The sequence below is a fragment of the Schistocerca cancellata genome, chromosome 1 (genome assembly GCF_023864275.1).
Source record: "Schistocerca cancellata isolate TAMUIC-IGC-003103 chromosome 1, iqSchCanc2.1, whole genome shotgun sequence".
Lineage (NCBI taxonomy): Eukaryota > Metazoa > Arthropoda > Insecta > Orthoptera > Acrididae > Schistocerca > Schistocerca cancellata.
The window spans coordinates 1114401427-1114427976 of record NC_064626.1 but is presented as its reverse complement, the minus strand read 5'-3'; the positions used below and the strand labels follow the sequence as shown (position 1 = coordinate 1114427976).

Genomic DNA, 26550 nt, shown 5'->3' with positions numbered 1-26550 from the left:
AATATTTATTACTCTGTTGGCCATCTTAATTCCATTGTCCACCAAAGACCATGACACAACACAAAGTAGTACTTCCTTTACATGTTCTTTGCATTGTTTATCCACCTCAAACAATAACACACAAACACACTTTACCAAAGTGACATTCCGACTGCCTCTCGACCCTTCTTGCTGCTTGTATTTATAACATTGTCAAAGAACTACTAAAAAGAGATATAGTTTATAAGTCACATGTACATCTGTTATCATAATTTGTGCAGAAAAGTTATTAATTTGCATCGAGTGACATAATTTAACATGTTATTAAAATGACAGACAGATTTGTTGACTTGACAGAATAATTCTTTGTTACAAAAAGGCCGTTTTTTAGAAGTTTGTCAATTGACTTCTCTAATTTGCATAAATAAGTAAATAACATGAATTATTAAGAATTACATTGGTTTTCGTCTAAAATAGGATTGATTTCGTGAATACTGAGTGAAACCGCTCCTAGTGAACAAATAGGTTTCACTGGGTGATTTTTATTTAAGGAGATCTAAAATACCAAAGTTGGCCACTATTTTTCGTAGTGTTTTTACATGATGACATTTGCTGTATCAGTGATCAAGTGATATAAACTTTTGTGTGGGTCAGTTACTCAGTATCATTTAATGGGTTGACTGTTTATAGAGACATGTTATGCAATCATTGTTAACATACACAATAACTTTTCTATAATCATAAATACTCGTTAAACTGGTTGAATTTGGAGGGTATCGCATACTTCGGTACAGTAAAGCCTTTAATATGTTCCGTTACAACCTCCATGAATGAACTTTTCATTCATGAAATCTAAGGTCGTTACTGAGAAGGCTATTGTGGTGTAACACGGTCCACAATTTGTCGCTCCTGGATCGCGAGTACTCTGGCAGCGTATACACGGTAGTAATCGCGCATTGTCACGCTACAAAGTAACGAAAGTAACGTTTCAGTCAGAGTAACGGATTGCGGCGCCACGGAAGGGATGATTAATCCTAGCTCCCGAGTTTGCAAAATGTATGGCAGCACACCCAGAGCCGAATGCTTCGGCGGGCCAGCACGCGACAGGCGGGGGACAGGGTGCTGTTACTCTGCTTAGCAAGGCAGGCGCGACCCGGGCGGTTGTACGTGATGGTCCTTGTCCGGCACTGCGAACAGCCCATCGTGGCCTACGTGATGTGCTTTCGGCGTTTCAGCCAGACGGCTACTGTCCGCCGGGCCATGTTTAATGTAGTCTAGCGCTTCGCCTGTCACTGGCTATCGTATAGATCTCTGTGACTGCATACATTTCGCACACCGCACTATCGAAAATATTAATGTATTTTGTACCGGGTCAGCAGTCAACCTCTCGTGTACTATTGATCTTGGGCTGTGGAGTTGAATACATTTCCATTCCCAAAGTGACGCATGCAGCCGCGAATTTCCGCGGCACTTGAATGGTAAGCGTTGTTACTAGCAGATTGTCATACCTGTAGGGATGAATTTGTTAAATATTTGATTTATTGCTCTCTGAAATTAAATCTGTATTGCGCTATCGTTCTCTTGCCATGATCTCCATGTTTTCGAAGATGAACGTTGTTTTGTTAACGTTTTGCTAAATTCATGAATATACGAGTGTCTAGGCCTCCCACCTCCCCGCAGAAAATCTATTGTTGTGACACCTTTCGGTCGCATACATCTTTCACGCTATTAAGAAAACTAATTCAGTAAACCACGGACTCATATCACACTCAGGAAGCGTGGATTCATGTTCCCGTCTTTCATCATAATTTTCGGACCTCGGCCGCTAGGCGGAATCAAATCCCTGCCGGACCACGAAAATTTTCAGTCTGCCTTTAGTTTAGCCTCCGCCTCTCACCGATGAGCAGACTTGCCAGAGATGATGCGTAGTTCAGACTCCACGTGAAACTGCAGTCCTCTTTCCCAGTATGAATACTGGGGCCGCGCGGGATTAGCCGAGCGGTCTCGGGCGCTGCAGTCATGGACTGTGTGGCTAGTCCCGGCGGAAGTTCGAGTCCTCCCTCGGGCATGGCTATATGTGTTTGTCCTTAGGATGATTTAGGTTAAGTAAAAATGGTTCAAATGGCTCTGAGTGCTGTGGGACTTAACATGTGAGGTCATCAGTCCCTAGAACTTAGAACTGTTTAAACCTAACTAACCTAAGGACATCACACACATCCATGCCCGAGGCAGGATTCGAACCTGCGACTGTAGCGGTCGCGCGGTTCGACTGAAGCGCCTAGAACCGTTTGGCCACATTGGCCGGCCATAAGATTTCACACACATTTGAACATTTTCTTTTTTAAATACTGGGGTAAATAGTAACAAGCAAGTCACCGAAGTGGCGTCACGAAATTATTGTTATTATCATCATAGTTTTGGTTTTCCGAAGTTTTAGTGATAGCGACGGCGAATGCCAGAACTATATCTCAGCTGTCCACTTCTTCCCCCATCAGTACTCCTGTACTCTCTCTCTAATGGCGTCTCCATCGCCAAGATAGTTAACTAATAGCTTTAGCTTTTAAAAGAAAATCAAACACGTCTTCCAAATTTGTTTCATTTTATTTTATTTATTTCGTAACAGCGGAAGCTGCGAATCTAGCGTAATTGTTTTCAGTTAATACCAGAAAACCTTCCTATAAAATTATAAAATTGTCGTATGAGGGTCCATGGCTGAAAAATATGTGGAAGAAGCCCTTTTCTTGGCGGGGGGGGGGGGGGGGGGGATAGACTGCGCACACCGAAAAATCTCCCTAATCAGTGTAAGGTGTAGAACATAGTTTGTTGTTCCCGAAATTACATTACAGGACGAAGAGCCCGCAACTGGTGGAGCAATGATTTAAGCAGTGGACGACAAGTCTTGTGTCAGCGTAAGATAAGTGGCGCAACAAGTAACTTTGACCATATGACTGTCTAATGATTGCTACATGATAAGCTGCCGTACCTGTACCATTTACCATGTCTCTGGTATGGTTCCTTCAAGGTTTGTTCAATCACGTGTCAACCGTTATTGTAATGCAACTGTGCTGTTGATGGATGAGGCGTACGTTCAACGTGGTCATATCGTTAATTTTCACAGTTAGCACATATGGGCTGACTTGAATCGTCGTGCAACTGTTGAGACACGTCATCAACAAAGGCTTTCATATTCTTCCACCCAGATTCAGTGGACGAACTTAGAATGCTTCCTCGACAACATTTTACCTCATCAGCTGGAAGATAGTGCCTTTGCAGTGCAGCGAGCCGTGCACTTTATACAGGATGGAGCCCCTCCTCGTTTCAGTTTTACCAGATCCCGTGACAGTTGCTTTGGATGAAGTAGACAAATTTCCTGGCCTCCACGTCGTTCAGACCTAAACCCATTAGACCTTTATTTGTGGGGAAATTTGAAAGCCCTTGATTGCTGGAGCTCAGTACTACGTACGGAGGGTTTTGTGTCCATATGGTGGAAAGTAGTAGCGCAACTATGAAATAATCGAGGAATACATAAGTATTTGCAATTCTGGATTTGAAACATATATCGATGCTAACGGAGGAAATGCAGAACATTATTTCTAAGAAATAATTTCATGTGGTTTGCTGATTAGTTCTGATCGTGTGTGTTTCCCGTGTTTAATGTTCTGTGAATAATTGTAGGAGATGAGTTCTAAGATGAAAATGTTGTAGAGGGGTCTTGATAAATTTGTTTAGATAAGGTACCCATGTCCAGAAATGTTCCATTTGGATGCAAAATGAGTCTGAAGACCGGATCACTTCCAAATCCCCCACTTCACGGTACGCACACAGCGGAGATAATGAGCAATGACCTCCTAATGGCAAAGATACCAGTTTCTTTCAGCTGTTATTGTAGTCGGACGAAGATGGTGTGTAATGTAATACAGTGATTACAACAGGGACTGACGACGGCGCCCTCTTTTCAGGTTGTGTGAGTGCTCTGCAGCGGGAGATTTGAACGTCATCCAATCTTCAAACTTATATGCAAGCGATGCATTCCTGGACATGAGTTCCTTATCAAAACTTTACCTAATAAGTCCCCTCTACAACAGCTACAAGCCTGTAACAGGAATTATGAAACAATCACTGCGCTATCTGGCTCGGTTCATGACAATGACGATGACGTCAGTTGGTGAGGGCCTGGTTGCAATGTATGAATGTAGATGGAAGCCTTGTGCAATTCCTTCGATATGACGCGGCTTGCTCGTCAGTTTCACTGCTTTTTAATCAAATAGTTGCTCATTTGGCCTCGCAAGGCTTAGTGGACCTCTTATTAGGCTTTCCACCATAGAAAAATTTGAGGTGATTACTGGGAATCAAATCGGGACCCTCTGCGTCACTATCCAATAACGCTAACTACTGCGTAACGGAGGCGGCCAATGAAATACTCGTAGATCAACATTAACGTCGCAAGGGGATGTTGTAGGCAAACACGGGAAAGGATCCCGCCTTGTGCAAGACACAGTTTTATAGTTCTGTGGTTACCCAGGCGTGTTCCAGCACTTCAAGTGCTATCTTAAGTGCGATTTTTTAATTTACCTTCTGGAAAATTCTTGTTACATATTAACCAATAGTGTAGTTTATGTGAATTTTTGGCTTACGAGTACATACACTCCTGGAAATTGAAATAAGAACACCGTGAATTCATAGTCCCAGGAAGGGGAAACGTTATTGACACATTCCTGGGGTCAGATACATCACATGATCACACTGACAGACCCACAGGCACATAGACACAGGCAACAGAGCATGCACAATGTCGGCACTAGTACAGTGTATATCCACCTTTCGCAGCAATGCAGCCTGCTATTCTCCCATGGAGACGATCGTAGAGATGCTGGATGTAGTCCTGTGGAACGGCTTGCCATGCCATTTCCACCTGGCGCCTCAGTTGGACCAGCGTTCGTGCTGGACGTGCAGACCGCGTGAGACGACGCTTCATCCAGTCCCAAACATGCTCAATAGGGGACAGATCCGGAGATCTTGCTGGCCAGGGTAGTTGACTTACACCTTCTAGAGCACGTTGGGTGGCACGGGATACATGCGGACGTGCATTGTCCTGTTGGAACAGCAAGTTCTCTTGCCGGTCTAGGAATGGTAGAACGATGGGTTCGATGACGGTTTGGATGTACCGTGCACTATTCAGTGTCCCCTCGACGATCACCAGTGGTGTACGGCCAGTGTAGGAGATCGCTCCCCACACCATGATGCCGGGTGTTGGCCCTGTGTGCCTCGGTCGTATGCAGTCCTGATTGTGGCGCTCAACTGCACGGCGCCAAACACGCATACGACCATCATTGGCACCAAGGCAGAAGCGACTCTCATCGCTGAAGACGACACGTCTCCATTCGTCCCTCCATTCACGCCTGTCGCGACACCACTGGAGGCGGGCTGCACGATGTTCGGGCGTGAGCGGAAGACGGCCTAACGGTGTGCGGGACCGTAGCCCAGCTTTATGGAGACGGTTGCGAATGGTCCTCGCCGATACCCCAGGAGCAACAGTGTCCCTAATTTGCTGGGAAGTGGCGGTACGGTCCCCTACGGCACTGCGTAGGATCCTACGGTCTTGGCGTGCATCCGTGCGTCGCTGCGGTCCGGTCCCAGGTCGACGGGCACGTGCACCTTCCGCCGACCACTGGCGACAACATCGATGTACTGTGGAGACCTCACGCCCCACGTGTTGAGCAATTCGGCGGTACGTCCACCCGGCCTCCCGCATGCCCACTATACGCCCTCGCTCAAAGTCCGTCAACTGCACATACGGTTCACGTCCACGCTGTCGCGGCATGCTACCAGTGTTAAAGACTGCGATGGAGCTCCGTATGCCACGGCAAACTGGCTGACACTGACGGCGGCGGTGCACAAATGCTGCGCAGCTAGCGCCATTCGACGGCCAACACCGCGGTTCCTGGTGTGTCCGCTGTGCCGTGCGTGTGATCATTGCTTGTACAGCCCTCTCGCAGTGTCCGGAGCAAGTATGGTGGGTCTGACACACCGGTGTCAATGTGTTCTTTTTTCCATTTCCAGGAGTGTATCTTGCGATCCTCTGTCTGAAATGTACGGGAAACAGAAAAATAGAAAACGTTTCGATTTTTTTGAGTATGAATAGCTGTAGAACTTACGGTAGATAGAAAGGTAGCAGCATGCACAACTAATGGAGTCATGTGAGGTATGTGAACAAATATATATCTATAAATTTCCCAATTTAGTATCCTGTACCTAAATCTTGAAGCATAGCGCAAGTGATTGTCATATAATGCATCAAGTCAGTGTCGTAACTGTATAACGCGTGTAAAGTAATACAAAATATACTGAAGCGCCAAAGAAAGTGATACAGGCATACGTATTCAGATACAGTGATATGTACAAAGACAAAATACGGCTGTCGGCAACGCCTGTATAAGACAAGTGTCTGGCGCAGTTGTTAGACCGGTTACTGCTACTTTGAAGTTTTATGTGAGTTTGAACGTGGTGTTATAATCGACGCACGAGCGATGGGACACAGCATATCCGAGGTAGTGATGAAGTGGGGATTTCCCCGCACGACCATCTCACCAGTGTACCGTGAATATCACGAATCCGATAAAACATCAAATATCCGACATCACCGCAACCGGAAAAAGAGCTAGCAATAACTGGATCAACAACGACTGAAGAGAATCTTTCAACGCAGCCCTTCCGCAAATTGCTTCAGTTTTCAGTGCTGGGCCATCAACAAGTGTCAGTGTGCGAAACATCATAGATATGGGTTTTCGGAGCCGTAGGCCCACTCGTGTACCCTTGATGGCTGCACGACAAAGTTTTACGCCTCGCTTGGACCTGTCAATACCGACATTGGACTCTTGATGACTGGAAACACGTTGCCTGGTCGGATGAGTCTCGTTTCAAATTGTATCGATCGGATGGACGTGTACGGGTATGGAGACAACCTCATGAATCCGTGGACCATGCATATCAGCAGAGGACTGCTCAAGCTGGTGGATGCTCTGTAATGGTGTGGGGCGTGTTCGGTTGGAGTGATAAGGGACCCCTGATACGTCTAGATACGACTCTGCTGGTGACACGTACGTAATCATCTTGTCTGGTCACCTGCAGCCATTCATGTCCATTGTGCATTCTGACGGACTTAGACAATTCCAGCATGACAATGCGACACCCCATACGTCTAGGATTGGTACAGAGTGGCTCCAGAAACATCTTCTGAGCTTAAGCACTTCCACTGGCCACCAAACTCCCCAGACATGAACATTATTGAACATACGAGGTGCATTCAAGTTCTAAGGCCTCCGATTTTTTTTTCTCCGGACTGGAAAGAGACAGAAACATGCGCATTGTTTTAAAATGAGGCCGCGTTCATTGTCAATACGTACCAGAGATGGCAGCACTGTAAGGCTGATGCAATTTTACCGCCAGCGGCGAGAATGAGAACTGTTTTAAATACTTAAAATGGCGACGTTTCTCTTACTTGAACAGCATACAATCATTCGTTTTCTGAATTTGCGTGGTGTGAAACCAATTGAAATTCATCGACAGTTGAAGGAGACATGTGGTGATGGAGCTATGGATGTGGCGAAAGTGCGTTCGTGGGTGCGACAGTTTAATGAAGGCAGAACATCGTGTGACAACAAACCGAAACAACCTCGGGCTCGCACAAGCCGGTCTGACGACATGATCGAGAAAGTGGAGAGAATTGTTTTGGGGGATCGCCGAATGACTGTTGAACAGATTGCCTCCAGAGTTGGCATTTCTGTGGGTTCTGTGCACACAATCCTGCATGACGACCTGAAAATGCGAAAAGTGTCGTCCAGGTGGGTGCCACGAATGCTGACGGACGACCACATGGCTGCCTGTGTGGCATGTTGCCGAGCAATGTTGACGCGCAACGACAGCATGAATGGGACTTTCTTTTCGTCGGTTGTGACAATGGGTGAGACGTGGATGCCATTTTTCAATCCAGAAACAAAGCGCCAGTCAGATCAATGGAAGCACACAGATTCACCGCCACCAAAAAAATTTCGGGCAACCGCCAGTGCTGAAAAAATGATGGTGCCCATGTTCTGGGACAGCGAGGGCGTAATCCTTACCCATTGCGTTCCAAAGGGCACTACGGTAACAGGTGCATCGTACGAAAATGTTTTGAAGAACAAATTCCTTCCTGCACTGCAACAAAAACGTCCGGGAAGGGCTGCGCGTGTGCTGTTTCACCAAGACAACGCACCCGCACATCGGGCTAACGTTACGCAACAGTTTCTTCGTGATAACAACTTTGAAGTGATTCCTCATTCTCCTTACTCACCTGACCTGGCTCCTAGTGACTTTTGGCTTTTTCCAACAATGAAAGACACTCTCCGTGGCCGCACATTCACCAGCCGTGCTGCTATTGCCTCAGCGATTTTCCAGTGGTCAAAACAGATTCCTAAAGAAGCCTTCGCCGCTGCCATCGAATCGTCGCGTCAGCGTTGTGAAAAATGTGTACGTCTGCAGGGCGATTACGTCGAGAAGTAACGCCAGTTTCATCGATTTCGGGTGAGTAGTTAATTAGAAAAAAAATCGGAGGCCTTAGAACGTGAATGCACCTCGTATCTGGGATGCCTTTCAACGGGCTGTTCAGAAGAGATCTCCACACCCTCGTACTTTTACGGATTTATGGACAGCCCTACGGGATCGATGGGGTCAATTCCCTCCAGCACTACTTCAGATGTTAGTCGAGTCCATGCCAAGTCGTGTTGCGGCACTTCTGCGTGCTCGCGGGGGCCCTACACGATATTCTTTGACCCTTCAGTGTATTTGTTACCTAATAGTCGCTGAGTTAGAAATTTAAATTCTCTGGAGCCAAGAATTCATATAACGTACACTATAGGTTAACATGTAACAATTAAGTTTTGGGAAGGAAAATAAATATATACCTGCTGAAGGTAGGATGGAAAATGAAAGATCTTAGAGTACTACCAAGACTATAAAACGTTGTATTGCAAAAGGCAGAACTCCTGTCATGTTTTTGCAAGCACTTAATATAAGAAGAGCTACATTCAAAAGAATATAAGAAGAGCTACATCCAAAAGATGATTATTGTAGGTAAACAGCCCACGATGGCTGACGCCGCACTCTGTGGAGAGGCGTTGCGCGAGCGGGGCGGGCGGTGCCAAGTGCGGGCGGAGAAAGTTGTGAGAGGGCAGGGAGCCGAGGCAACGGCCCCGCTGGCTGGGCTGGCACACGCGCCGGGCACGCACAATCTCGCACGCACGCGGGCGCCGCCGGCGGACCGTTAAAGCGTGGGCCGCGCGTTCCGGCACGGGAGGCAGACGCGGCCGCCGCCGCCGCCACCGCTGCGGCTTTAGTATGGCGCGGACGGCGCCGGGGGCGCTACGGGACCGGCGTACGGACCCTACCACGGCCGGCGGCCGCAGAACGGCGTCCCTATCGTCACACGTAGTAGCTGTGGACGTAAATATTACCAACAGCTCCATCGTTCTGGAATGTTACTAAGCCAACCTGACAAAGTGTTAGTTACGCTGTTAAAAGAGCGCTCTGATCCCTTTGGCGCTAGGAAAGGGAAAAACCGACTGGTTAAAACGGATACCAGTATATTACACTACTGGCCATTAAAATTGCTACACCAAGGAGAAATGCATATGATAAACGTACATTGGACAAATATATTATACTAGAACTGACATGTGATTACATTTTCACGCAATTTGGGTGCATAGATCCTGAGAAAACAGTACCCAGAACAACCACCTCTGACCGTAATAACGGCCTTGATACGCCTGGGCTTCAACACGGTACCACAGTTCATCAAGAGTAGTGACTGGCGTATTGTGACGAGCCAGTTCCTCGGTCACCGTTGACCAGACGTTTTCAATTGGTGAGAGATCTGGAGAGTGTGCTGGCCAGGGTAGCAGTCGAACGTTTTCTGTATCCAGAAAGGCCCGTACAAACCTGCAACATGCGGTCGTGCATTATCCTGCCGAAATGTAGGGTTACGCAGGAATCCAACGAAGGGTAGAGCCACGGATCGTAACACATCTGAAATGTAACGTCCACTGTTCAAAGTGCCGTCAATGCGAACAAGAGGTGACCGACACGTGTAACCAATGGCACCCCCTACCATCACGCCGTGTGATACGCCAGTATGGCGATGAGGAATACACGCTTCCAATGTGCGTTCACCGCGATGTCGCCAAACACGGATGCGACCATCATGATGTTGTAAACGGAACATTGGATTTATCCGAAAAAATGACGTTTTGCCATTCGTGCACCCTGGTTCGTCGTTGAGTGCTCCATCGCAGGCGCTCCTGTCTGTGATGCAGCGTCAAGGGTAACTGCAGCCATGGCGTTCGAGCTGACAGTCCGTGCTGCTGCAAACGTCGTCGAACTGTTCGTGCAGATGGTTGTTGTCTTGCGAATGTCCCCATCTGTTGACGCAGGGATCGAGACGTGGCTGCACGATTTGTTACAGCCATTCGGATAAGATGCCTGTCATCTCGACTGCTAGTGATACGAGGCCGTTGGGATCCAGCACGGTGTTCCGTATTACCCTCCTGAACCCACCGATTCCATATTCTGCTAAGAGTCATTGGATCTTGACCAACGCGAGCAGCAATGTCGCGATACGATAAACCGCAATCGCGATAGGCTACAATCTGACCTTTATCAAAGTCGGAAACGTGATGGTACGCATTTTTCCTCCGTACACGAGGCATCACAACAACGTTTCACCAGGGAACGCCGGTCAACTACTGTTTGTGTATGAGAAATCGGTTGGAAACTTTCCTCGTGTCAGCACGTTGTAGATGTCGCCACGGGCGCCAAACTTGTGTGAATGCTCTGAAAAGCTGATTATTTGCATATCACAGCATCTTCTTTCTGTCGGTTAAATTTCGCGTCTGTAGCACGTCATCGTCGTGGTGTAGCAATGGCCAGTAGTGTAGTTCTGAATAACCGGTATTTCTCGGTATTTGTTTGCTTCCGGTTATAACACGTAGTTTTTTTATTTTTTACTAATAACTGGATGAAAGCTCCAAAACATCGGTTAAGCCTAGCAACAGTGCTAATTTCTTTGTTATTAAATGTACCTTTCTTTTAAAAAAACAGATTACTTTTTATTTGTAATTTTTTTTTCAAATATTACATTGTTATAGAAGCCGGGAAAAGCGATAAGTACTATTTTAACAACAATGCGAACAGAAACGAAAACCAAACACATGCCATAAGAATTGGTACAGCATTACTGACGCAGTAATGGACGTACTACACAAAGGAATTGCAGACGTCGGCTACGAGCGAGCATTGATTGAAACCCATGTGGGAAGTAGAAAATTTATGCCGGCCAGGATTCGAACCCGGGTTACTAGGAAGATGCTCAGACAACCGGTCATAGTTGTCATTTACCCTAGCGCGTCTCCCGTTAGACCGAAATTCTCAACTTATCCACACACTGCTAATGTGGAGCCGGTTGCATACCATAACAATGAGCCTGTTACCATGTGGTATGGCTTATTGGATGGTACGCGTGTATATGCAGTGTTCGTGACTTGCTCCGTCTGGTCTATATCGCAGTTTCACGCTGTCGTTGTCGGAGATCTGTTAAATTACAGAATGGCACCACCGCTAATCTGAAAGTATTTTATGAAATGCGGTACCAGTGAAGCATATGGTCCATTTCCTTTAAAAGATTGAAACTGGAGTAGCCACTACAAACTTGCAAAATAATATAAGGTGAAACTTATAACTTATCAATTCATTCACAGTTTACGATAGAAATTGGAAGTAACTGATTTGTTGCCTTTGTCTATGTAATATGCAGTTAGCCTTTGATAACGGGCAAAGAATACAATTCTTCAACCTCGGTTTTCACCCTTTACCACTGAATATTCCTAATGCCCAAATAATGGTTGACACTCTGTTAAATATTATTTTTGAGCAAAGTTTCAAAAAACTAGATTCATTCGGAGAATACTAGTGATTGTTTTTGTAATATTGCACCACTTATTACTTTTTGTGAAAACCAGCCAACGGTGGACAGACTAAGTTTTCCTTCATTTGCCTATTTAATTTAGTCTAATATTTTGATTTTGTGGATCTTGAAACAGAGGGAGTCAAAGTTTTCCAGTCTTTACTAGATTTTTACGTTTACTACAGAAATACTACAGAAATAAAAAAAACGAAATTCGGTTATTGTAGAAACCGGTTATTTTGAGCGATTTTCAACTGGCGTGGGAAAAAAGATTTAACCGAAGACCGGTTGTTTCAGCGATTACCACCATTCCTATTTGGAAAAAATGGAAATGTGTGGGAAATCTTATGGGACTTAACTGCTAAGGTCATCAGTCCCTAAGCTTACACACTACTTAACCTAAATTATCCTAAGGACAAAAACACACACACACACACACACACACACACATACACACACAGACACACACAGACACACACACACACACACACACACACACACACACACACACACACACACACATGCCCGAGGGAGGACTCGAACCTCCGCCGGGACCAGCCGCACAGTCCATGACTGCAGGGCCTAAGACCGCGCGGTTCCCATTTGGAGCCAGCGTTGTGGTAAGTCATGGTGTTGAAGTGTTGTGTATGTGCCAGTAATTTGTGTGGATAAACGCTGTGAAGGTGAACGACATGAAAATATGACAATAAAGCAGAAATGTGCTGTTACGTGTGGACCACACACAACATTCTCCGATACTTTCTCTCGTATTTTACGTTAATTTGACTTTGACTTCTTGGTGTCCAACGAAATAAAACACATCGATTGAAACGAGAAGAAAATAATTGATGTCCAAACCCTAACCAACAACTTTACATACGGAAACTGCCTTTACCAGGAAGCGGAAGTACAATAGGAGTGAACAGCAGACCCATCTGTTTGTTCTGCAGCTTCGAAATCCAACAGTACGTCCTCGAGCTGTTGAATTCACCTGAGCGTACCTGCAGTGCTGCTGCCAGTACGTTGCACTCTGATAACAAATGGGAGAGTTGTTACATCCATAACTTAATAACAGACAAATCTGAAAAAAGCTTAATGCCCAGCGTCCACCCATTTCGTTGGTGAATATTCCTTACATCAATTCCACAAGATTACAAACTCTCTGATCAGAATTCACAGAGTTCACGCGACCGTAACTTCTTACTCTCGACCCATCGACCCAAGCAAATCGATACCCAAGAAAAAGTTACTCGCATACAAATTTACACTGCTAAGCTGCCACAGTTGTACTATGCTTTGCGGCATATGCTTTACTTGCCATTCGGGACGCCCGACAACTGAATAATTCAGGGACTACTGGCACTAAAGAATGTGATATTCTATCAGGCACAAAGTTATGAAATAATGTAAACTGTTTTTGATGTTTTTGACATAAACTCAGTCACTTGAAAACGCCATAAAAGGCCGAAGCCTGGGTCGTAATTAAATAAACAACAATACACTTCCTCGGACTCTTTCCAGCGGGTCTACCGAAGGTGTGTTCAAATGGCTCTGAGGACTATGCGACTTAACTTCTGAGGTCATCAGTCGCCTAGAACTTAGAACTAATTAAACCTAACTAACCTAAGGACATCACACCCATCCATACACGAGGCAGGATTCGAACCTGCGACCGTAGCGGTCGCTCGGCTTCAGACTGTAGCGCATAGAACCGCACGGCCACTCCGGCCGGTGAAGGTGTGTCCACTTCTGCCAACTACTCAGTCTTTTTGCTTAGGGCACAGTGTGTGTAACTCCGCCAGCTTATGAATGTTCCCAACGGCATGGGTTGAGTCCACAACATTGATGGCTTAACGTTTTTATGGCCAACACAACCCTGTTACGTGACCATTGCTCTCTTGAAGTCAGGTCAATAAACGGAATAAAAATGCAAACGTCTCGTGATTCTGCACTCTACGATGCTGTCTTCACTAGTTTATTCTAATAAAATTTTCTATACATCTAGATATGATTACTGTGGTGTCACCGCCAGACACCACACTTGCTAGGTGGTAGCCTTTAAATCGGCCGCGGTCCGTTAGTATACGTCGGACCCGCGTGTCACCACTATCAGTGATTTCAGACCGAGCGCCGCCACACGGCAGGTCTAGAGAGACTTCCTAGCACTCGCCCCAGTGGTACAACCGACTTTGCTAGCGATGGTTCACTGACAAAATACGCTCTCATTTGCCGAGACGATAGTTAGCATAGCCATCAGCTACGTCATTTGCTACGACCTAGCAAGGCGCCATTACCAGTTACTATAGAGATTATGAATAATGTACCCTCAAGAGCGATGTTCACCATTTATGGATTAAAGTTAAGTATTCCACCAGCTACGTCAGTTTTTTCTACAGTCTAATTTCCTTGTCCTGTTCCAGACCTCACGCCAGCCTGCGTGAGCTAAAACGCGTGCCTTTCGGCTTCCTCTCATACCGGTGTTGGCTCTCCTGCCAACCCACAACAATTACGCCTGATTATTTATCTCCTTTATTATTTTCGTAACACCCCACCCGTCACTTATCTGGTTTTGGTGTGTGTTCACCCCAGGTAATTGACTAACAGATCAACAGAGAGTGCAAAACTGCCGCAATGTCGGATAACGCAAAGAAAGTAATAAGGCCCTGTGACTCCTGATTGAACTGCGGTGGCAGTGTTGACATTAATTGATTCAGAATTGCTCCCTTTTAATTAAAAGGGGTGCACATTGATGTTATATTCAGCTATTGAACACCAGATGCAAATGTTGAAAATAAAATTAATTAAGAAAGTGACTTGGGATTTCAACTACTTGATTGAAAACAGATGTAGTCGATTAGCACAGATTTATTTTTAACTCACGACCTTAAATCATCACATTACATGACTCTCCTAACAGGCAGTGGTAATAAATTGCGTTTGCGTGGAGTAAAGTGCGATAACTCAAAAGTAATTCCTATCGACTGACCCAGGTGTAATGCGAAGTGCAAGAAGAATTCTACACTACAGGCCCCTGAAACCCTCGTGGAAACTTTGCCGACGTGATCCAACAAATTAATCAGTGGCCGGAGAGGGTGCAATATCACTGAATACAGCGTGGTGGAGCGGCGTCGTTGTGCAGACGTCGGCCGACCTCGTGGTGCTGCAAGGCTGCGCTGGTCTATTCACTCCTAGCTATCTTGCTCAGTACATAGCTGAACCAAAACTTTCTATCTCCAAGCTCAATCGTTCCATTTGCTAAGTCCTAAACTGCAGAGATGCTCACTCTTTCTCAAGCAAGCTGAGTAAAGATCGCCACATCCGCACTCTAGGCAAGCTGGGAACGGAAGACACTACAGAGACTTATGCCAGTCCGCTCTTCGCCTCGGTTTCCCTTCCAGCAAAATCACTTACGCCAATTGCAACACAAGTCGTGTTAATTATGTGTCGCTTCCCATCGCCAACCAATGCCTGCTCTGGGAAGTGAACAAATTCCCACAAAATTTCCCTTTCTCTAAACTTCTATTTTGCTCCTCCCAGGCCACCCATCAAGGTTAGCGTTTGCACAAACACCAAGTTTTCCGGAATTCTGACTCCCAGGAGAGTACTTCAAATTCCTTGGTCCTACGTTCCCATCGGAGGCCTGCATATTTCATTCTGTCGCTCTTCACCTGATTTGCTTCAGACTCTGCGGACCGTGAATTCAGCGTGAAGTTGCTATAGTCACGAACACGCATATTTTGACCTCTGTTGACCGCTCCATCATAGCTTTGTGCGGCTTTCTCGCATGTTTCACAGAAAACTGGACGACGGACATTTATCAACAGGCGTACAAGTTCTCCGTCTGTTTCCCGGTACACCAGCATGGAGTCGGGGTCAACCACCCACTCACTGTCACTCATCTTAAGGTGGCTGGAGGCCATGCACCGTTACCGCTTTCTCAGAGCTTGAGCCGCCCTAAGCTGCCTATTGTCGCTTCCCTTAGCTGCTCCCCCCGGCGGCCACAGTCAATTCTGAGTACTTCCCTGGGGTAAACTAGCCTCCAGTAAATCGACGCGTTTCCACAAAGTTTTCATGTCGTGTGAATTACTTTAAAACCATCACCCGACATTAATTATTCCAATACATCCATACTATACCCTCCACAAGATGCATTGTGCCTTGTCAGTCATTTTTGTTCAGCCCTACTGTTTGCTCAACGTGAGTTAGGTGATCTTTAATGACTTCATGTAAGGGGCATAGTTCTTGCCAGCTTACATTTTGACCTATTAATTTATTGACGAGGAATGTGATGAGCATGCACAGTGGACAGAAATACCACTGTCACGTCTTGCACACATTAAATGAAGTTGCCCTATTTGCTGCTGCATCAGCACGGCCTCTCCAATGTATTTTCAAGGAATGGTGAACCACTCGCAGCCATGTAACATGGCGTAAGAACAGGGATCATAAAAAAGATCCTAGCCAACAGTCACCAAAGACAACTGTTACAGCTTGTCAGCGACACTCGATTGAAAACCATACAGGTGTTGCTGCTGTTAATGAATGCAGCTCTATCGATTGAAAATCATACAGGTATTGCTGCTGTGAGTGAATGCAGTTCTATCTCAATATGTATCCTAGTGAACACTGGGAAGGGAACTGAACGTAAAGAACATTTGAAGTCTGGTACCTTACAAAAGACCTTTTCTCACTGTGAAACAAAAATTTGTACCTTTGAATGTGCCAGACAATAAAAACTGGATGTTTGGCGACTGGAGGCATGTAACGAGGTCCGACAAGTCACGACACTCGATTGAAAACCATACAGGTATTGCTGCTGTTAACGAATGCAGCTCTATCGATTGAAAATCATACAGGTATTGCTGCTGTGAGTGAATGCAGTTCTATCTCAATATGTATCCTAGTGAACACTGGGAAGGGAACTGAACGTAAAGAACATTTGAAGTCTGGTACCTTACAAAAGACCTTTGCTCACTGTGAAACAAAAATCTATACCTTTGAATGTGCCAGACAACAAAAACTGGATGTTTGGTGACTGGAGGCATATAACGAGGTTTGACAAGTCACGATTTTGCCTCTTGCAAAATGATGCAAAGTACCGAGTCCACCATTGACCCAGTTAGTTCTAACTCACATTTGTAGAGGGTGTAGTCGAGGCTGGAGGTGGTTGCGTGATGTTTTAGGGGCGTTTTTCGTACCTTGGCTTACACCCACTTCTTTCAGTTTAGCGTGAACGTGAAGCAAGATAAGGAATGAATTATCACTTTTGTCATATCTCAGTGGCGTTATGTTTGTAGTCACTTGAATACGCAGAAGATTTCATCTACCTTGGTCCTCCATCTAGTGGCCGAACATTGTTACGCCTGACTGTTAACATCATGGACTTGAAGGCAAGGGTTTCTTGCCTCTCTGTTGGATATGAGACGAAGGTGATAATGATTCCTTTTATTTTTTCTCTTTATTACTACTTCACACTCGTCGACCCATATGGGCATGGGATAGGGTGTCAGCGGTGCAGTATTCCACACTTCAGCCAAGAGGTTTTTTTTTAAAAAAATATAACAAAGATGAGGAGAAAATCCATTTCGAAAATTTTTTCTTTATGAAGTAAAACTCGAAGACAGGCACCTATAGCCGGCCGTGGTGGTCTCACGGTTCTAGGCGCTCAGTCCGGAACCGCGCGACTGCTACGGTCGCAGGTTCGAATCCTGCCTCGGGCATGGATATGTATGATGAACTTAGGTTAGTTAGGTTTAAGTAGTTCTCCCACAATCATTCCTTAGATGACTAGACGAAAACGGAAACGTTATCGTTTTTTTTTCTAACGTACTATTGTAATTAAAACCATAAATGATGAAAATTCCTGACATGACCATAGGGTGATTTTTCTGCATTAGCTGTGTGTAACGTAAGAGATTATTGAAGGATTTCACCATATAGTTAAATATTCAAGCCACTGATGGTATTAATTACAGTCGGTCGTCTGGTAATCTCTTACCTCCTTCCTTATCCGAATCCGAGAAATACATTTCAGTTCTGGAAGTGTCACCTGCTACGTTGATAACGAGCCTATCAACAACAGAATCCACGAAGTCAACCAGGCGTAGCATTGTCGCTTCTTTTATGACGAGCCATTCGGCAGTGACGGGTTTAACAGCTGCATGCGTTAGTTCCAGTACGTCCGACAGCTTAACAGTCTTGATACTTCTCGGGTCAAATCCGGCAGCTTGGCTCCAGATCAGTTTTTTTGTGTTCACATTGTAATGGTACAGTGGCAAATGTAAAAATGCAGCATTTGTATGATGTGCTCGATGCTGTGAAAATGATTGTTTTTCATGTTTTTACGATACATATGTACTTCTGTCGTGTAAAACGATGGACATAGTCCAAATAAAGAGGATTTGGTTTTTCATTTTTGCTTTAAAAATTAAATTAGGTTCTCTTAATTTAAACAACTTTTATGAACAGTCTTTCATAAATCATCGATAATAAAAGATTTGTATGTGAAATGGAAACAGGAATTTAGCGTGTAATATGTAATTAGAAACAAGAAGACGTGCATTATTCATATAAAATGATGAGTTTTATAATTATGAGATGTAGGTATTTCAAATTGAACGAGGTGAAATAATAATATAGGGGAGACTTGAAACAGCGCTCGAATAACCACATTTTGTTAACATTCCAATACGCTCCTGAATGCACTTACACGTTGACTGTGGATTTTATTGTCAACTGCGGTATATACAACACTTCAAAGCCGATTATCTCAGTAAATTTATGAAAAACTTTAAGAGCAGCCTATTTCTCGACAGTTTTTAACCGTGTTCCACGTGCGTGTTTCACTACGGAACAGAAAGCAGCCTCAGTCATTTTCACACTGCGCATTAACAGCGTGACTATCAGAGCACAACGCTGCAGAGGCTGTGACTGTACACGATTTTTGAAATAAAAACTACGTAGCTAAAGCGTGATTAAAAAAAAACTTTGATGGCTGTTAATACATTTGAATGTCTTAGCGTTTCATTTAATGTAACTTAGTGGCTCAAAATGGCTCTTAGCACTATGCGACTTAACTTCTGAGGTCATTAGTCGCCTAGAACTTAGAACTAATTAAACCTAACTAACCTAAGGACATCACACACATCCATGCCCGAGGGAGGATTCGAACCTGCGACCGGAGCGGTCGCTCGGTTCCAGACTGTAGCGCCTAGAACCGCACGGCCACTCCGGCCGGCAATGTAACTTAGTATTAAGATATCTAATACATAAGTAGGACCTACTTCCAAGAACGTAACAACACCAGTGTACGTGTGTTACGGCTTCTGACCAATCATCGCGTTTGTGTTTGTTTACATCAGGTTTATTCTTATGACGAACGGATTATAGAGAATGAAACGAGGGCTGTCCGGAAAGTAAAGAACGTTTGCGCATACTGCCCGTGTATTTGCCTTGTGGCAGCCGCTCATTGTTTTCTGGTGATCAGCGTCATGCGGACAGTTGCCGCGTGCGGTTGTAAGTCAGACCTTGTAAAGTAGTAAGTGCAGAGGTATTTGTGACCATGGCTGCGCGCCGGCCGGACTAGCCGAGCGGTTCTAGGTGCTACAGTCTGGAACCGCGCGACCGCTACGGTCGCAGGTTCGAACCTGCCTCGGGCATGGATGTGTGTGATGTCCTTGGGTTAGTTAGGTTTAAGTAGTTCTAAGTTCTAGGGGACTGATGACCTCAGAAGTTAAGTCCCATAGTGCTCAGAGCCATTTGAACCATTTTTTTGTTGTTGCAAATACGCTTCTCGGGTTTGGCGTCGGGTCGTCTTGTGTAACTCGCGGAATATTTCATCGATGTAGCTCCTCCACATCATTAGCTGGTGGTAGCTGCTGCTGTCACTGCTGCAAGGCGCGTGTTGTAAGAGTTACACAATACGAGCCGGCGGCAAACCCAAGAAGCATATTTGCAACATAGTCTGTATTCACACCATGAGTTTGTTTCAGAACTAAAGAGTGTTGCATTATTGTCGGTTACTCTTCAGACGATTCAGCCATTACAAGAAAAAAGTTGTCTTTGTGCATTTTGATGCAGAAGTCACGTTTAAATTTTTTCCAAACTCATAATACTAGCGAAAGCAACAGATGCACTCAGTCCAGGTGACTTTAGAAGTAGCAGTTGACCACAGATGATCGCAGTAAATGCAGTCCTCACCCTCTTCATATTCAGCTGATGAGTCTTTCAAGATGTTCTCATCAATGGCTTTCAACATGTTCTCATCAAGGCTTGAATCGGAGTATTCCTGACCATGGTCCAGCTGTTACATGGCTCTCACTTCTTCTTTACGAACAGCTTCCTTTTGGCAGCCCCAGCCGTTGAAGGTCTAATAGATGCTGCTGGAGCAGCCCCTAGCTAAAGGGAAAAGGAAGTTAAGTACCAAGACTACAAGATAGACGCCACCTTCAACACAACGTACTCCAGGAGCTCCGTTTGATGCATCTGTTAGACCTTTAACGCCTGGGGCTGCCAAAAGGTTCAAATGGCTCTGAGCACTATGGGACTCAACTGCTGTGGTCATCAGTCCCCTAGAACGTAGAACTACTTAAACCTAACTAACCTAAGGACATCACACACACCCATGCCCGAGGCAGGATTCGAACCTGCGACCGTAGCAACAGCGCGGCTCCGGACTGGAGCGCCTAGAACCGCACGGCCACCGCGCCCGGCTGCCAAAAGGAAGTTTTTTTTAAAGAATATGACACTTCTGCTTTGCCTGCTGTTGGTGTTGGGTTTGAGAGTGGAAGCAGAGGAGGTGAGCTGATTTCAAAAATAGAAACTGCTGCATAGTACTCAGAAGGAAAATCCATAGATGAAGAAACCAGAGGATCACAAAGACAATCTTTTTAACTGTTTGCAGCCACTTCCATTGTTGCGGCTCTGGAATGTGTCCTACTCACCAGTGGACCAACGTTTTTGTCTCTCGAACACTGGAAGGGTGACATCTTGAATAAAATTCAGAAAATCTCTTTGTATAAATTGCCGCTAAATTTCAGGTGCTCGAAATAGTGCACCCTATTACTACTCGATTAGGGACCATCCCTTACTTCTGTTTACGCACAACCTAATCGTTAAGTGAACGATGGACGACAGTTTTATCCAATCGGTAAGGAAGAGCAAGCTTCAAACTAACATATCATATGAAATACTTTGAAAGTGCGCCTTAACTGTCTTGAGGAAAGACTTCCAACTGATCTCTGTAGAAAATATTGATCTTGACCACATTGCAAAAATAGATGTGGAGAGCGAAACGTTAACAGCTTCGGCAGCAGTCTCATGTTAGCGCATCCGAATGAACGTAGCTACAGGTTGTCGGAGCGAGCTACACAGTGCAGCATGAAGGAAGAGAGATATTCAGCTACCTAGCATTAGGCAACCACCCGAAATTTTAGGGGTGTTTTACCCTACTGCCCGGCAGGCGCAAACTCTGCCGCGTGAGAAATTCGCTTGGGATGTTGTCGATCATCCGCCCTGCAGTCCGAACCTGGCACCGTCGACGTTTTCCTGTTTCCAGAACTGAAGGAGCACCTTGCAGGTAAACCCTTCTCTTTGTGCTAGATGTCTTCCTCCGCGACGATGGTTTCTTCTAACTGGATAACTGTGCATGTCACGGGCAGGATAGTGCCTACAACGGTTTGACCAGTACGATAGTGAATTGACTTCACTTACTTTGATGTATTGACCATCAAAAGTTGCATGTTATGAAACCGATGGAACACGAGTCCTACGCTATTGAGTGTCAGCTCAGCGCCCACAAACCATCGGTCTGTAATTGACAGGAATTGATTGACCTTATGCGTAGACATGCATCTGACACCCACCAATACCTGTCAAATCCATGCCGCAGAAATCACTACTGTACCGGTGGACCAACACGTGTTAAGCAGCTGGTCTTAATGTTTTCGCCCATAAGTGTATAGGCCTATAGCAGACGTTCTCAGTATCCTACAGCGGACAGTATCCTAACGGCATCCGGTCCAGCAGAGGAATCACCTGGTGTATAGATTGCATTATACGGACGACTAGCTCGCTTTGTACTGTATTTGTGACTACGTTAGACAAACTGTCTTCGATTTTATTCAAAACGTACGCTTGGTGTTAGATTACACATCAGCCTGCGGCTGAAGAATTATAGCTTTTGTGCACAATTACTATTGGGGCACGTTTGCAAATTGTTTTCGTAGGTACTTACTGCACCTCAGCTGTGAATAGAGATCTAAATTTCAGCTTGTGCTGTAATAAAGTTTATTTAAATTACAGATATACACTCCTGGAAATGGAAAAAAGAACACATTGACACCGATGTGTCAGACCCACCATACTTGCTCCGGACACTGCGAGAGGGCTGTACAAGCAATGATCACACGCACGGCACAGCGGACACACCAGGAACCGCGGTGTTGGCCGTCGAATGGCGCTAGCTGCGCAGCATTTGTGCACCGCCGCCGTCAGTGTCAGCCAGTTTGCCGTGGCATACGGAGCTCCATCGCAGTCTTTAACACTGGTAGCATGCCGCGACAGCGTGGACGTGAACCGTATGTGCAGTTGACGGACTTTGAGCGAGGGCGTATAGTGGGCATGCGGGAGGCCGGGTGGACGTACCGCCGAATTGCTCAACACGTGGGGCGTGAGGTCTCCACAGTACATCGATGTTGTCGCCAGTGGTCGGCGGAAGGTGCACGTGCCCGTCGACCTGGGACCGGACCACAGCGACGCACGGATGCACGCCAAGCCCGTAGGATCCTACGCAGTGCCGTAGGGGACCGCACCGCCACTTCCCAGCAAATTAGGGACACTGTTGCTCCTGTGGTATCGGCGAGGACCATTCGCAACCGCCTCCATGAAGCTGGGCTACGGTCCCGCACACCGTTAGGCCGTCTTCCGCTCACGCCCCAACATCGTGCAGCCCGCCTCCAGTGGTGTCGCGACAGGCGTGAATGGAGGGACGAATGGAGACGTGTCGTCTTCAGCGATGAGAGTCGCTTCTGCCTTGGTGCCAATGATGGTCGTATGCGTGTTTGGCGCCGTGCAGGTGAGCGCCACAATCAGGACTGCATACGACCGAGGCACACAGGGCCAACACCCGGCATCATGGTGTGGGGAGCGATCTCCTACACTGGCCGTACACCACTGGTGATCGTCGAGGGGACACTGAATAGTGCACGGTACATCCAAACCGTCATCGAACCCATCGTTCTACCATTCCTAGACCGGCAAGGGAACTTGCTGTTCCAACAGGACAATGCACGTCCGCATGTATCCCGTGCCACCCAACGTGCTCTAGAAGGTGTAAGTCAACTACCCTGGCCAGCAAGATCTCCGGATCTGTCCCCCATTGAGCATGTTTGGGACTGGATGAAGCGTCGTCTCACGCGGTCTGCACGTCCAGCACGAACGCTGGTCCAACTGAGACGCCAGGTGGAAATGGCATGGCAAGCCGTTCCACAGGACTACATCCAGCATCTCTACGATCGTCTCCATGGGAGAATAGCAGCGTGCATTGCTGCGAAAGGTGGATATACACTGTACTAGTGCCGACATTGTGCATGCTCTGTTGCCTGTGTCTATGTGCCTGTGGTTCTGTCAGTGTGATCATGTGATGTATCTGACCCCAGGAATGTGTCAATAAAGTTTCCCCTTCCTGGGACAATGAGTTCACGGTGTTCTTATTTCAATTTCCAGGAGTGTAGAACGCGCCGATACTACCATACTCTTGATGCGTTAATGTCTGATTCAGAGACTGTAAAGTGGAGATATTGAGCAAGAAGTTGAATACTGCAGCACAGCTTCCGAAAAATTCTCTCTCTCTATATATATATATATATCTCTCTCACACACACAAACACACAAACACACACACACACACACTGCTCTGACCCAACTTGGCAGGAACCTGGAACGGCGTGTGTGTGTGTGTGTGTGTGTGTGTGTGTGTGTGTGTGAATGAGTGAGGAGAGAAGAGCGCGATGTGGAAAGCTGACTTACAATATTAATTATTTTTTAATGCGTCAATCAGCCGCGCAGCGTGTGTGGAAGCAGTTATTTCATACTCAGTCCTTATTGAGAAAGGCTTAATCTCAGTGACGTGACTGTAGGTGTCTCGACAAAACGGTTTCCCATATCGTGTCAATGTTGCGTTCTGAATGGAGTGATTCCTCAGGTTATCCCAAGATGCTCCTTTGTTGCTGCCATCCGCGGTCGTGAAATTTTAACTTGGCTGAATCGCTCTTGTAAGCAATAGCTCACTGTAACAGTGTTTTCCATGTTCTCCTTGCTTTACTATTAATAAGTCAATTATTTTTGGCCTGCCTACTGCATCAACTTTGTCTGTAATCTGTAATTTACTCATAATTTTTTAGTCTTTCGACTGCGTTAATGCGACTCTCCACTTAGTTCCGCCGTATACAGGGCGTATCAGGGTGGATATAGGGTGTAAAGGGTGTAAAAATTTGGAGACAGATTCCTGACACCAAAACAAGAAAAAAATGTCTCGTAAACATGAGCTTTAAAGTGCATACGTTAAGAGCTGTGAGCGCTTGTTCAGTAGAAGAGCTGTGTTTCACAGTAGCGAAGATAAGCAAGTGTTCATAGCTCTTAAGGTATGCATTTTAGGGCCCATGTTTACTAGACATTTTTTTTCTTTTTTGGTATGAGGAACCTGTCCCCAAATTTTTAAGAAGTCGCGCTGAAACACTGTGTGTGAACGTACTTGCCTCGGCCTACCACACCATTTTTAAATTAAGAAGTCGAGGAGATTTCCCACAACTTGTCTGTCTTTCAGGTAAAAGAAAGACTTCCTTCTTCACCCATTGTTTGTTCATCGTATTTTACATTATCTCCCCAATTAATTTTTACGTTCCTCAGTTGCTTTAAGTTATAAATGGTTACACAAGTTGCCAATGTAATATAATAGATTTTGTAAAGTATAATTTTTGTACTCCAGAGTTTCATTAATCGATGTTTGATTTCTTGCAGGAACCACGTCGGATCTTCTGTCGGTGAGTGTTCCTAAGTAATACTTAATGCAACTGCTACCGCTTTGTCAACCATTGTCATCCCCAGTACTTTGACTGCTAGGTTCAAATACTAATATAAACTGTTACGTGATATGTATAGAGCCTGTATAAGAAAAGAAAGATACGTTGATTTTAGCAACGCACCACTTTGCTGTTGAGATCCTGTGAACTACGAGAACATACCATCTTGATGTTACAATAATTTAGAATTATCAGCTTACATGATAACTACAAAAGTTGTTGAAAACTTACAGTAAATCTATACATTTATCATTTTTGTAACCATGGTGTTCGTAGTTGCTGATCACTTACTCAAAGTATTTGAAATTTCTCTTCCCAGCTGCTAAATAATCGCAGTTATTCAGCGATAAGCTTTTCGTTTTACTCATTTAAAGCGTCAGCAGTGGTCTGGAATGAAACATATTTACAATTCTGATTTTTGGTTCTAGATCTACAAACATTTCGTTTACAAGCAATTGTAAATATTCTTGGAGATCTGATTCGTCTAAGGCAACTAGATGAAAAGTTGTATGTATTGTACCATTAGCGTTTCACTACTTTTTATATGTGAAGCATTTGCACAGATGATTTGTGGTCTTATTGCTGCATATGTGCCGTCTTGGATCTGTACTTAGCTGGTTTGCGTACCCAGAACGTCCGGTTTTCGGCATTTTACGAACTCATTTCAACTTATCACCCCACTTCCACTGTTCACTGTGTTGTGATTTTAAAATATGTTTGTTTCTAGACAACACTGATCTTATTTAAAATAAAATTAACACTAAATAAAAAATGTGATATTAGTAGCCAGTAAAATTAGTCTTCGGAGACAATTCAGGGAAGTTTGGTCATATCGGGATTGTAATCTATTAACCTATCTGATCAAAATATACTGACACCTATTAGTGAATATTAACATCGGGTGAGTCCGTCCTTCGCTTTTATGACTGCATGAACTGTGCTGGGGACACTTTCAATGAGGTGTCTGAATGTCTGTGGAGGAATGGCAACTCATTCTTCCAGAAGAGCTGAAATCGGAGCAGGCAGTGACGTTGAAAGGGAGCGATGTCGACCATCTGACTCGTCCCAAAAGTGTTGCACTGGGTTTAGGTCGGGACACTGGGCTGGCCAGCTCATTGCAACATTGTTATCGTCCACAAACCATTGCCTGACACACGCTGCTATGGGGTGCATTGTCATGCTGATGCAATCAGTCGCTGTCTCCGAATTGTTCCTGTATCATACGCAATACATAACGCTGTAAAATGTGTCCATGTCGTTCCCCACTTACCGTTTTCTTAAGTGCAGAAGGGGAACCATACACTAACCACAAACAAACCACCATACCGCAACACCACCTCATCCGTACTTCACTGTTGGCACAGCATATGTTAGCAGGTAATTTTCTCAAGGCGTTCGCCAAATCCAAACACTTCCATCCGATTGCACACCGTATTTCATGATGCCAAATCGCTCGTTTACAGTCATCCATTCGCCAGTGGCGTCGGTTTTTACACC

General features: G+C 45.3%; 1 long non-coding RNA gene across 1 annotated transcript in view; it reads left to right on the top strand.

The window, feature by feature from the left end:
* The window catches only part of LOC126163069 (uncharacterized), a 359814-nt gene extending 334797 nt beyond the window's left edge, over window positions 1-25017 (top strand). The window contains exon 3 of the long non-coding RNA XR_007535153.1: window positions 24992-25017. This is a non-coding gene — a long non-coding RNA (uncharacterized LOC126163069). The remainder of the gene's footprint in view (window positions 1-24991) is intronic.
* The last annotated feature ends 1533 nt before the right edge of the window (window positions 25018-26550 follow it).